At 43.0% G+C, this 13,851-nt stretch overlaps 1 protein-coding gene across 14 annotated transcripts in view; it reads right to left on the reverse strand.

Moving 5' to 3' along the window:
* The window catches only part of ZDHHC21 (zinc finger DHHC-type palmitoyltransferase 21), a 73,173-nt gene extending 68,377 nt beyond the window's left edge, over nt 1-4,796 (reverse strand). For 12 of the 14 annotated variants that reach the window (XM_070590168.1, XM_070590171.1, XM_070590164.1 and 9 more), the window contains exons 1-2: nt 4,149-4,288; nt 759-785 (exon numbers count right to left, since the gene is read on the reverse strand). The gene's annotated coding sequence lies outside the window, so the exon portion shown is untranslated. Of the gene's footprint in view, nt 1-758; nt 786-4,148; nt 4,289-4,679 lie in introns of those variants that run through there. The other 2 variants (XM_070590166.1, XM_070590169.1) reach the window with 2 other exon arrangements.
* Between the last annotated feature and the right edge of the window lie 9,055 nt (nt 4,797-13,851).

Raw genomic sequence — 13,851 nt, forward strand, 5'->3', positions numbered from 1 at the left:
AGTTCTCTTCAAGCAGCAAACCAAAAATAGAGATTTGCTCTAAAATAGAGTGATTGAACCAAAGCCTGTGAACTAAATCTCTTTCAAGTAAAAGCAGGACTGGTGAGTTAAGGACTGAAGCACTGGAGAAAATCAGGACCCGATTTCAGAAGCTAATAAGAATGCATAATTAAAGTTGCGAATTCTGACTGAATTGCTGAGTTCTCCAGGAAGACTCTGCGAAAATGTGGGTGGGCAAAGAGTCAAAGTATAACATACTTGCACCATCCATTTGTTTCAAGAACCCACTTCCTAAAACAAAGCTTTAATCACTACATTCTGGGCAAAACTGAACATAAGCCATTGCTGTTTTGTGTACCTGCCTCAAGGGGGAAAAATAAATGTAAGTTCCTATCTCTGTTTAAAATATTACACTACAGTGACACGCTTCATCAGAATCTCCCAACAAAAGGTACAAACAACTTGGAAGGATGATATGAATTAAAGACTACCAAATATTGTTTCAGTCAGTACAGAGTGTCCGTATGGGACTCGTCACTTAGGAAGGTAGGGGTATGGGAACAGGGACAGAAAAAGCAAGAGAAGAACTGGCGTTAAATGCAGGGTAGGGACAGAAGGCAAGAGATAACATTTGCTCCGAAAACGGCACAAGGAAAAATCGTCAGAGACAGTCAAAGCCAGAAATGAAGAGGCTCTTGCATTTCCTAGGTGTGAATCAGGCATCTTCTTCCAACAGGGAAGGGAAGCCAGCTACTTACCTCTACTACCCACGGCACCAAGACAGACTGAAAAAAAAAAAAAAGACTAAATTAGATTTCCTTCACACCAGCCTTTACCAAAGCAGGCATGATTTAAGAATAACACTAAAAGAAAAAAAAAATCTCTCCTTACTTGCTTGCTGAAGCTAAAAATCCTGCAGTAGGTAAAAAAGTTATTCATTCCATCACTATGAATAAAAGGCTTAAAATCAGAGGCCTGATTGAGATCACCCTTGAGCACGTTAACTTAGAACTAAAATCAAATTAATGAGTGAGGGGTAAAATACTAATTTTTACCTAACCTGATCTTTGTGGAAGTGGCAACAGACGGATGAAGCCAGCAGCTATCTATTGAGCCTGTTCAGTCAAAAAAGTTAATCCAACTGAGAGGAAAAGTCCAGGGAAAGAGGCCAGAAAGGCAGAAGACAAAGTTTAAAAATGTCACATTTTGGGGCCAGCCAGGTGGCACAGCAGGTAAGTGGGCATGTTCTGCTTCGGCGGCCCGGGGTTCGCTGGTTCGGATCCCGGGTGCGGACATTGCACCACTTGGCAAGCCAAGCTGTGGTAGGCGTCCCACATATAAAAGAGAGGAAGATGCGCATGGATGTTAGCTCAGGGCCAGTCTTCCTCAGCAAAAAGAGGATTGGCAGTGGTTAGCTCAGGGCTAATCTTCCTCAAAAGAAAAAAAAAGTCAGATTTTTGCCCAGGGTACATCAAAAGAGGGAAGTAAGTAAATAAGCTACCTTCACACTGTGGCATTTTTGGTAAGGCAGCTACTAGTGAGAGCGAGAGCTCCTTCACAGCTATGAAGATGTACTTCTTAAACTAGGCTAACTCAATTTATCAAGGATCTTTAACCAAAAAAGTCACTAGTCTGACAGTAAGAAAGACTGGTGTGTTTCCGTTTATTCTTGTCTTTCACCTGTCTTTTTCACCCATTTAAAATAGTTCAAACATTTTCAACTTTAATAAAAGGTAAGAATGCACTGATTATTCTACCAGATGCTAAAATGCTATTTACATTTAGTGCACTTGAAAAGTTAAACCTGAGCTAAACATTTAGTAAATGTTTTACTAAAGCAATATAAAATGTCTCCGTTCCTTAGTATGAAAGTAAAACTGAGCTTAGGGAACACTTCCTGATAATAAAAATAGCTTTTCCTCGGCCTTCCCTGTTACACCAAGTCGTACTAATACCACCACTATGTAGCCTTCTAAGCTGAAAAAGATTTTGTGGACTCGCACTCAATTACAGCTCCAGAAAAAAAGCTCTATGGAGACATTAACAGACTTCCCAACTTCTTTTTGTTTTTTTGAGGAAGCTCAGCCCTGAGCTAATATCTGCCAAGCCTCCTCTTTGTGCTGAGGAAGACTGGCCCTGAGCTAACATCCATGCCCATCTTCCTCTACTTTATATGTGGGGCGCCTGCCACAGCATGGCTTGATGAGCGGCGCCACGTCAGCACCCGGGATCGGAACCACCAACCTCGGGCCGCCGAAGCAGAACGTGCGCACCTAACCGCTGCGCCACTGGGCCGGCCCCCCTCAACTTGTTTCTTCACTAATATAGGGCACTATTTTATCCACACGCTTTTCCACAGGTTCTAAATCAGCCCCTATGAATTAAAGAAATTAGGCAGTAGGCAAACAAGAAGTAAAAATTTTATGATTTACTGATTACTTTTTCATGTTTTAGGACCTACCGGTTAAGCTGATGGTTATGTGGACACATTTTAAAATGCTTAAATTTCTTTTATGAAATAAAACACCCCAGAGATACGCAAGGTGACACAGTTATCATTTTATTTAGAATATGCTCTATTTCATTTATTCCAACTATAGTTTTAAAGTATGTTAAGTTTAACAGAAATCACAACAGTTTAAAGGGACATAACGTAATCCTATTGTTTTACATCCAAAATGAGGGATTCTGGAACAGTCCTAAACCAAATTCTATTCCCAAAGTATGGAATTATACACGTTCTAGTTATATTTTGATATAATTTTATTAATACTTCTTCAGGTGTTTTAAATCTACCTTTAACACGTTAAAAAGGTCTTAAACTATTTCCAAACACAGCATACGCCAAGCAAGCATGGAAAAGCTGAAATAAGCCTTAAGGAATTTACCCTGACTCCCTAGTTGTCTAGATGAGAAAACAGCGTGGGTCACTGACCTACCCATGACCCCACAGCCAGATTATGACAGCAGTGGGACTAGAATTGAGTTTTTCTTCCACAACACCAAACCTCATTTGGTTCTTTCTTTCTGATTGACTTGTCACCTAATCTCTTCTTCAAAAATCTTTTTTGAAGACATTAAGACAAGGGACAACTAAGGCAAAATAAAATGCCTCTCCAGATTTTATCTTTAAAATAAATAAAATCTAAAGAGTTGGAAGGATTCAGCAAGATATGACACCAAAAGCCTTTCAGTCCAGGGATGGCACATACTAGGCTGTCATCAAAAGATAACTATAATTATTATTGTTATTTTACAAGGAAGGTAGTAAATTTAAGTACACATATTAGCCTACTAGGTCCAGGATCCATTTGACGCATCTCTTTAACTTGAGCTAAATTGTTCTCAGTCGTCTTTATTTTAGACTGCAACTTTACACTATGATTTATGACCCTGATTTATTTTTCCTCTTGTACTTTTATGGACTGCTACAGTGTAATATTTTCAGGTAATAACCGGTCAGGTTCTCTCAGCCCTAGAGATACAGGCATCCTCCACCAACTCACAAGGGATCTTAAAATGTGACCCAAATATAGCTTGAGAAGGACCACAACTTTAAATGGACTCTCCAGTTAAAATCCAGTGACCTATTACAGTGAATGGTCACAAGTGCAAACTGCTGCCATCCCCAAGCCATGTTTTCAGAACCACTCTGGGATCTGGAGGAGGGAGGCGAAAGGTCAATAAAGGAGCAAACTATCTCGCCTCCTGCTCGTCCTCTGCAGCCTCACACCAGCGATGCGGCAATGAATGAAAGGCAGTGACAGCAGAGATAAATCTGAGATCCCTGCGCAGGCCTCCGGGCGGGGCGAGACAGGGAAACTGCAGCGCACAGGCGAGAAACTCAAGAGCCAGATTTAATCAATTAAAAAAAAAAAAACTACCCCAAATCATCTCGACTACAGCAGGAGCCCACCCACCACCAGATACGGGAGGGCAGCTGGCGGGCGGCTCTGGCTGAAGATGCTCCGAGAAAGGCCAGGCCAAGGGCGAGCCGGGCACCCAGAAGCCGCGAGGTTCCGCGCCGGCCGAGGGCAGGTGCGGGCGCGCGGCCCGGGGAGGGCGGCCGGCGCCGGGGAGCCGCGGCGGGGCCCGGCGGGGCGGGGGCCGGGGGCGGCCGCGGGGCCCCCGCGCCTGCACACACTCACCGGCGCCGGCGGGCTGGCCTCTCGCCGCCGCTGCTCCCGCGGCGCCAGCGGCTCTTTCCCCCTCCGCCTCCTCCTCCAGCGCCGCCGCCGCCGCCCGGCCGGGCCGCGCTCCCCTTCCGCTTCCGGGAGCCCGGGCGCCGGGGCCGGCGGGGTGGGTCTCCGCGCGGTGCAGCGCCCCGCTGCCGCCGGCGCCGTCTCCGCTCCGCGCCCAGGCGCCGCGATGGGAGCCGCCGAGGGCCGGAAGACCAGAAATCGCGTCCCGGGCGGGAGGCGCCGCGGCTTCCAGACCGCTTGTTCCGCCGGATCGCCATCGCCCGAGCACTTGTACCTGACGCACCTCCGCGCACCCCTGCTGCCACCTGCCCAGCTCTGCCCCGGCGTCTTTCCTGTGTCCCCACACCCTCCCCGTCCCCCGTCTCCGGGGGGCCTGCAGAGGGGCTTTCCTTTAAGGATTGCATTTATCCTCCTTCCTTCGGGGGAGATGACCAACGGGCCTCTCTCCCCCTAACACGTTGTGGATGTGCGTCGTACCTTGCTTCAAAATGCAGTCCCCAGCATCAGCATCCTCTGGGAGCGTGTGAGAAATGCACAATCTTAGGCCTGCTGAACCAGTCTCTGTAGTTTAACAAGATCGCCAGGTGATTCCTAGTGTGCACCTTAAAGATTGAAAAGCACTGACCTCTAATGAATGGTCTTGCCCACTTCAGACCCTCCATGGAACAAGAGCCAGAGGTGCCCCAGGCATCCAAGATTTTTTCCTATTCCTGTTGTTAACCCAAATCCATTTCCAAACTACCTTTACTTAGTATTTCTGGAGATACCCAAAAGTTGCCAGCTTTCTCATCCCTGCAACCTAGGGGAAAAAATGGACTCAACATTGCAAATAATCCACCTCCCTGTCTAAATTGGTACTTTTGTGAACACCAGAGATATACTAAAACCTGTCCCCTCCCCTCAGCTGAACAGTACATACTTTGGGATGGTTAAAATGTTTGCAATAACGTGGAGCTAGATCTTTGTGCCTGCATGCCACGGGAGACAATGTGTGGATGGAAGAAATATTACCTGCTGCATAAATCTGAACTCCTTACATGACAGCATTGAAAGTGCTCCACAAACTGGTCCCTACCTACCTCTCCAGTCTTAGCTCTAACTTGGTTCATCTACCCATCCTAGAACACTGTCCATCTTCCTCTCTGATCATCTTAATTCTTTTTTTTTACAAAGTGCTCAGACATATTTATTGCAATCATAAATTATTCAAACTCCAAAAATTTACTTTCTAAATATTTCAAATAAATTTACTTAGCTACAATTATACAATTACATAATATTTTCAGTGGCATGCTACAATATATTATTTATTATTGCCTAATTCAAATCCATTCTCCTGTAATCCAATTAAGACTTTAGTCACAATAATCTATTTGAAAGGCACAACTAATCAGTGGACGTTTCCTTTTACATTCTTCATCTCTGTCTTCAGCAGATATTTGTAGAAAAGGAGATCATAAGTCTCATTTGATTCCTGTTATCCGGGTATAATTATTACTAGCAACCCTTTAATTACTGAGGATGTCCCAGTTTGGAGGGAAAATTATTTGCTCTCTCTATTGGTAGAGTACCTATCACATGCCAAGCTGTGTACTAGAACCCGTGATCCAGAAATAAACATTAAAAAGTCACTGCCTCTATTTATTTTAATATTGGTTAGAGCAAAGAGCATCATGAATTTCTATTATAATGCCAGGTACAGTTAAATGCTGGGATGAACAATAACACAGAAAGAGAGAGAGGAGAACTAAGGAAGGAAGGGGGGAGAGAGAAAATGAGGGAAGAGGGGGAAGGAAGGAAGAAGACAAATAAATTACCTACAATTCAAGGGAATGAGACTAGGGAAGTACTAATCTGTGACATGATATTTGACAACAGAAGTGAATAATAATCATCATAAAAAGGTAAAGCACATTTTGGATAAAAAATTTTTCAGAGGGGGACAATTTGAACAGTGCAAGCCAAATACTACTTCCCCCTCATAGTGATGTGGTTGGTTAAAAAAAATCTGTGTAATATCGCAAGAAATCTTCATATACAAAAAAAGTACAATATCTTGAATATTACTCAACAAACATTAACACCTAGGAAACATCTTTACGTAAGATACTGTCTTGTTGTAAGAGCAACCATCCACTAACTTAAAGAGGTTTCACAGAAAGGAAAAGCACTCAGAGGACACCCCTGCTGTCAGTATGGACTCCACGCCTCCTAGAGGAGGCCAGCCTGGAAAACAGGCTGATGGAGGTCCCCTCATGGTCACAGAGCTGTGCCGCTGTCCCCACTCCCAGTGTGCAGGCAGCCTGTGGCCTGCTGGAAAATGCAATGACCTCCACCTCCGATGCCCCCTCTATGGAGAAAGAAAGTGGATAAACCAATCAGTGGGTAATCCAAAGGAGACACCCTGACCCACATCCACAGCACCCAAGAGACTCCCAAATCCTTCTACAGAAACACAAAAATGCGGGGTTATTGACATTGTCAGATGCAGTCAGCAAATGAAAATATTTAATACATTTGTGCATGGGGGATGGTATATGCACTTTCTATCAACATTTTAATCTGATGACCTTAATTCCATCCAAACTTGAGAGTCAGCTCAAATCCTACCATCCCAGAGTTCTCTCTCACCCCTACACTTCTATCACACACACGGTAGCTTATTTTGGGTCCTTATGTTACCCTGTGTAGCTAGGTATTTTAAAACGTGTCATGTCCTGGTTTCTGAATTAATTACCTTGCAGACCTACATCAGTGGTTTGCAAAGTGTGGTTCCCACACCAACAGCGTCAATATCACATGGGAACTTGTGAGAAATCCATATTTGCCAGCTCCACCTCAGGGCTACTGTATTAGAAACTTTGGGGGTGAGGCCCAGCAATCTGTGTTTTCACAAGCCTTCCAGGTGATTCTAATGCATGCTCGAGTTTTAAAATTACTGACATAGAATATTGTCTCCTACCCCCAAAGGAACTCAGTGGTAGGGATTGATTTGACTATATGGAAGTTTTTGCCTTTCAAATTAAGAAATAAGCTCCTCCATTCATGCATAGCTAGGTTGGAAGACTGTCACAATTGCTTTTGGAAGAATTACCTTTGATTTTCACAATGCATTTGATGTAGTAGGATTTTTGTAAGTGGGTTTGTTTGAAAAGAAAGAAACAAAACAGACAACTAGTCACTTTGGGGGAAGAGCAGACATATGGAGTTTTATCCCCTAAATCCAGGTACCTGAATTGCATATTATTTTGCTCTTTCTTAGCATACCCTTGTGAGAGAGAATAATTTGCAGCAAATGATCTCAACAAGTGCCAAAATGAGGATTAGTTGATGGGCATGTGAATGCACATGATAATTGGAAGTGTACGTATTCTTCATGCCTTTTTTTCCTGAGTTAACCTGTCTCTTATCAGCCACATGAGTTCCAGAGAGATTTTTCTAAGAAAGTCGTGGAAGGAGAGAAGTGGCAGGAAAAATATTCTCAAAATCATGAGCCTTTTAACATGAGCAGTTGAGAAGTATCATCAAGCGCCTATCTGTCCTCTACACTGAAGGCCAAGTCACCTATTGTATTGTACTGCAATGCAATATTGCAATATTACAACAAGACTGTATTGTATTACAAGCCGTATACTTACATACCTGTGTCCTAATGAGAGAGTAGGGAGATATGGCGTCATGTAATCCTCTTTAAGAGCTTCTCTATTTACTGTAAGGATGGAGAGAAGATATATATCATGCACTACTTTTTCCCTCCAGAATTCTAGTCTATTTCGTGGTGCCTGTGACGGACTGAAACATGATTATTAATCAAACTAATATTTATCTGGGAATAGGAAGAGTAGACAAGGACAGGTAGCATTGCTGCCACTGCCAATTTAGCTTCTCAACAAAGGCACAGTCAGGGCATTTATGGGGATAAACTCAGCCAACTACTGTGCTTCTGTGCCGTGACTGGGGAGGACTGGATTTTACTGCCATTTCCAAAAGTCAGTGCAAGTGCAGTCCAGAGTTTAATCAGTACTGGCTAATAGCCCTTGGCAGCTTTGGGTGGATAGCGTTCTCCACCTGCCCAGCTGGGTACCATGCCCTAAGCACCCACATTTGATGCACATTCATGATTTCTCGGTTGCTTATAGTCATCTCCCCCATCTGTTTGAGTGGCAGAGTGCCCGTTCCACAACAGTCTAAGATTCTAATAGCTGTTCTTAACCTCTTTTGGGTTACGCATCTCTTTGAGCATTGATAAAAGTTACGGAACCCTCTTCCCAACAAAGTACACATATGCATGCAATTACATAAACATATACATAAATATTTATATATAAAGTTTCACAAGCTGCTCCACCTTCCCACACCTTCAGAGGACCACATTGAAGTCATGAACTTCAGGTTAAGAACTTGCCCTAAGACATAGAGAGTAGGTAAAATAAAACTTTTTTTCCAAATATCAAAGACAACTCTCAAAAACCACTGTGCTCTCAGGAGACAGAACAGAAGCAGTGCTAAACGGAGTTACAGGCAAAGTGCTGTGGGAGTGCACTTAGTCAGGCCAACAGCGTCCTTCGGGAGTGGCTTCTTGGAGAAAGGGTCTTGCATCAGGCAAGTGAGAATAGGACTTTAATTGGGACAAAGGATCCCTGCAGGATGAGGGAAAGTGTAAGCAAAGGCATGGAGATGTGAAAGTAAGAGTCCACCTGGTGTGCCTCCAGTGTAAAATATATGGAAAGATAGAGAAGAGGACGGAAAGGTAGAACACAGTCAAATCAAGGTGAGCTTCAAAAACAAGGCTATTTGCAATGAGGAGCCACTCACTTTTGGAGTAGGGCAAAGACCTGCTCTAATCTGGAAAGACTATTAGTGAGGGCAGTGGCATCATCAAAAGGCAGAATGGTGGGACATCTGGAAAAGTTCTAAATCTCCTAAATAAGAACCTATTAGTGAAGCCACATGGCTTTGCCTCAACATTTTAGGGTTGCTTGATGTTTTCTCTAGAGGTTTCTGTTACGCTAACTCAAGATGAACCCAAGATTCTTACGGTGGGTTAAGTGCCACTGGAAAACGTATTCTCATGAGTGATCAGGTGAATTTAGAGTCCAGGACGCCGAAAGAGTTAAAATCTGGAATAGAAAGAATGAAAATCACCTTGGACTGAAAAGAGAAAGGAAGCCCTGCCACTAATCAGGCTGGGAGGACAGACGCAGATAAAGCCAGCTGCAAAGTTAATGGAAAACACTGTTTCTGCCAAAGTCATGCAGCAGTTATAAATTACCATAATGACCTCTCTTTTGGGTGATTACTGACCAGGGATGCCCCAGACCACTTGCTATTTTCATTTATTGCTAGGGATACCCAATTGCTCAGCCACCTTCACCTCATGACAGCACCCAATTCCTAATTAATTCCCTCCTTTTCTAATCCCACCTCAAAGCAACAACCAGTCCAAAACTGATCCCTGCTTCCCTAGACTATCTTCAGAATCATTCAATGAGATCCCAATTGCCTCGCTCCTCCTTGTCTAGTGGCACTCCTCTGAAGTGCCCTCCCTCCTTGCAAGGCAATAAATCTGATTTTGTCAGGCTACAGGCTTGTTCTGGTAGTTTTTGACTCATTAAGTTTTAACAACCCATGCAATAATGAAAGCCACCTGTTGTTGGGATCTGAAATCAGGATAAAGGTCTCCCTTTCTGTGTCAATGGCACAATCAAATAGCTGCCGTTCTCAGCAGTAAGACGCAGCAGTTTCACGCATGGACTCTTCCAGCATGGGAAGAAGTGATGCTTTGGGCAGGTCACCCTCATCCTTTGGAGAAATGTGGAGGGAGCTGGAAGGCAGAAGGAAAAAGTACTTTTAAAAACAATTTTTGTGAGTAGTGCTTTTAGAAAACAGCTTAATTTAAGTAAATTGGATTAACAGAGTTCCAAGACAGAAGTAAAATGGGTCTAGAAGAATAATAAAAGTTCTGCCCTGGTTCAATGTAAAGAGCATATTAAAAAGAGGGGTGATGCCAATCTCTGCTTGAAGAAGAGAGACTAAGTGAGATTTTCACTGAGAGGTTTTATCATAAAGAAAATAGCAAAAAGAGATGGAGGAAACCTGGGTTTGTCTCCCAGACAAATCCATAGAAATAGAGAACAAGAAGACAAGTTAGAATTGGGAGCTTAACCAAAGTGTGGGGCAGCAGCACCAGTGGAATGAAGAGTTCAAAAGGAGGGTTCTCTTTGGTAGAAGGAAAAATAGTTACTTAGTTTTCAAAGTCAGACGCAAAAGAAGAGCCAGAGGGTGACCAAGTGGGAGATTTTGAAGAGGGAGGAGGGGATTCGAGAGTTAAGATTCAATGGTTTCCACCTTTGTGCAGACACAGGAACCAGAGGTGTTAAGTTCTCCAAAAGGGAAAAGAAAGAGGGGAGGGTTCAGCACCAGGAAAGGAGATGAAGAGACTAAGGAGACAGCCCACATGGCTCACGTGCAGATAATGTTGACTTGGGGAATAAAATAATCTCTGCATCCTTCAAAGAAAAACCAGGTACCAGAGGTAACAAAAATACTAGTTTCTGCTATAAGTGAATGGCTCTAAAACACTTGGGAGAATTAACTTTTGTTGATTTCCAAATATACTAACTCAACAACCTGCTTTGGCTTCATGGTCCCTACATCTAGTAGATGAAAAAATTTAGGCCACCGGACATTCCACCTTTTGACGCCCTGCAGTGCCACAGCAGGAAGCCTCAGCCTTAGCTGGTGAAAATGTGGTTGACATGGGTGCAACAGCAAATAGACGCCTGAGAAAATTCCATAGGCAATGCAGGCTCAGAGTGCCATGATGAAGAACAGCAGGAACGAGCAAACTTGTAATTGAGGAATTCAGTGAAAGCAATGGTGAAAGATTGACCAAGTACGTAGGATGCACTGACCACATCTTGGGTTTATTAAATACCTGGGCTGTTTTGGATAGTAACACCTGCCAAACTCATAGACATGCACGTAGCACACACACACATCATTGCTGTTGTTATCCTTCTTCTTTGATCTCTTAGTCAAGGAGTAATTTTCACTGTAACTGCATTACAAAAACAAAAAGTTAGTCCCAAGCTCATACCTGTTTCATCAAGCAACCTCCTTGTTCAGTCATCTCTTCTTATTCTATTTTTGCTGTTTGGGAAGAACCTGGAGATTTGGCCCTCCAGAACCATATAGGCAATAATGAAATGGAACTGACCTTAGGTTTACAAAATCCTGCATCTAAGAATCATCCCCAGACCTGAATTTGTGAAAACCAGCATTCCGAGAGAATCTTTCTGAAGCAATCTGATCCTGGTTGTGCTGTCATTCATTAATTGCCACAGGAATTACCAACTGCCATCATGAAGTATTTTATGGGCACACTATAAATATTAAAAGAGCATGTTAAAATTACCCCATGTGCAGCAGCAGCTGATGCCGTTTTATGGGGAAAATATTAAAGAGTGTGCAGAAGTACACACTACAACTCCCATGATCTCTATTTCTTACAGCTCCCCTGAAGCATGACGCTGGCCACAATTTTAACTCTTTAATCATAAGCAGGAAATCATTCAACTGATCATTTCTGCTGAAGCAAATCTTATCCCTTAAACTAGGTGTGTAGTTAATGCTGTAGTTGCCTTTTTGTACACTCATCAGTCAACTTTCTACTGTAAAAATGAGGGCAGGAGGATTTTCTTTCAAGTTTCCCAGGGCAGGAAAGAACATTTCACCTTTCCTATAGTTAAAACCAGTGCGTGGGAGTGCATCCTAGGAGCTGGATGACCTGTCTGGCTTCTCTTAGGCTTTGTGTCAAGTGGAATGAACATTCTGGCAAGGTAGGACACTGCCCTGATTTGTGAAATCTGTGCAGAGCTAATCAAGACCTGTTTGGGTTGTCTCATAAGTCCTGCTTTCTCCCCAAAGATCTCTTCCATTAGCCCACCATAATGTCTGAAACTTCCAACTCTGTACTTGAGAGAAAGAACTAGATCCAGAAAATGTCTGTTAAAATGCAAATGACTAGATGATGGAAATCTTGTTGTTTCTCCTAGAGATGATGATGATATCATTATCCTCATTATGTAAGAGAATATCCTCATTCTTAGGAGATGCATACTGGAGCATAAGGCGTGAAATGCCATGATATGTACAATTTACTTTCAAATGGTTCAACAATAAAAAAAATATGCAGTGAATACACATACATACACATTCATACAAACTGAGAGATAAAGCAAATATGGCAAAAGGTCAACAATTGTTGAATTAAGGTGGAGACTATACAGATATTCTTGGTACTATTTTTTCAATTTTTTTATATGTTTGAAAATCTTCATAATGAAAAAGTGGAAAATGCAGATTCCTGGGCATACAACAACCCCAGTGAATCAGACTCCTTGGATGTGGAACTAAGAACACATTGCTTGTGAGCACCTGAAGTAAGTTTTAGGCACACTATTTGAAAGTTATTGAATTATGGTGCCAAATGCCAATGGAGAAATAAGTGCAATCGGTACGTGATTAAAAGAGCAACTTATTTGGGGAGAAAAAAATCAACCCAATTAAATACCTCTATTTCCTCTGGGCAAAACACGCAATTTCATTAACTGGGCAGGAGTAAATGGTACCCATGAACTGCACAGAAGTGAAATTTGAGAAACTTAGAGTTTCAGGGGAGAACAACAAGAGGTTCAGGAAGGGCTGGGAGACAGCACGATGCTCTCATTCTGGAAGAAATCTGAGCAAGTGTTTAGAATTCCTATGATCAAAATTCTTTAGTGACTCCCACCTCCTCGTTATCTGGCCTGGTGGTAAAATCATCTGTGGAGCTTTAAAAATATATCGACTATTGCCTGCTGTCCCCAATCCCTATCTCCACCCATTGGAACAGAATTTCTGTATTTTAAAAGTTTATAAGTAATTCTAATACACAACCAGGATTAAGAAGCAGTCAACTGTAGAATGAAACCCAGACTCTCCAGCCAGGGAAATTCTGTCTCCTCAAAGCAGGACCCAGTCATAACCAGCTTGGTACCCAGAATGCCTGACACTTAATAGGTTCTATGTAGATGTTAGTTGGATGAATACATTGATGGACTAGAGAGATAAATAGACATGAATTAGGAGCTCTGGGCAATTGGAGATCATTTGAATATCCTGAAATGAAGGTGAGAGAGGGAAGGGAGCTCAAGGGTGAGATCACAGGCAGAAAGGACAAAGAGAAGACACCAAAGAAAATTCCAGCTGCTGTACGATTTTCCTTAGAGCTATGCCAGGACTCATACTCTCCTTTGTAGATAAGCAGAAGAATGGGAGCATAAAGTCTCTTTTTGTGATATCTGCGCATTTGGAAGCCTCTTCAATTGTAACTTCACGCTGTGTTCTCACGGTCCTGAAAAACTCCAGGATGTTCCTTCTTTTTTATGTTCAGGGACACTATTAAATCCCCTGGACCCCAGGCCCCCTGACGGGCATCCTTTTAGTGTCTTACCTGAGTTGATGTAAAATGTGAGGTGCCCAACCATGGTGGCCTAGTGGTCAAGATTCAGCGTTCTCACGGCCGTGACCTAGGTTCCTTTCCCAGTCAGAGGACCACACCACCCGTCTGTTGGTTGTCATGTTGTGGCAGCTATGTGTTGCTGTG

This window comes from Equus przewalskii, chromosome 22 (assembly GCF_037783145.1).
Source record: "Equus przewalskii isolate Varuska chromosome 22, EquPr2, whole genome shotgun sequence".
NCBI lineage: Eukaryota > Metazoa > Chordata > Mammalia > Perissodactyla > Equidae > Equus > Equus przewalskii.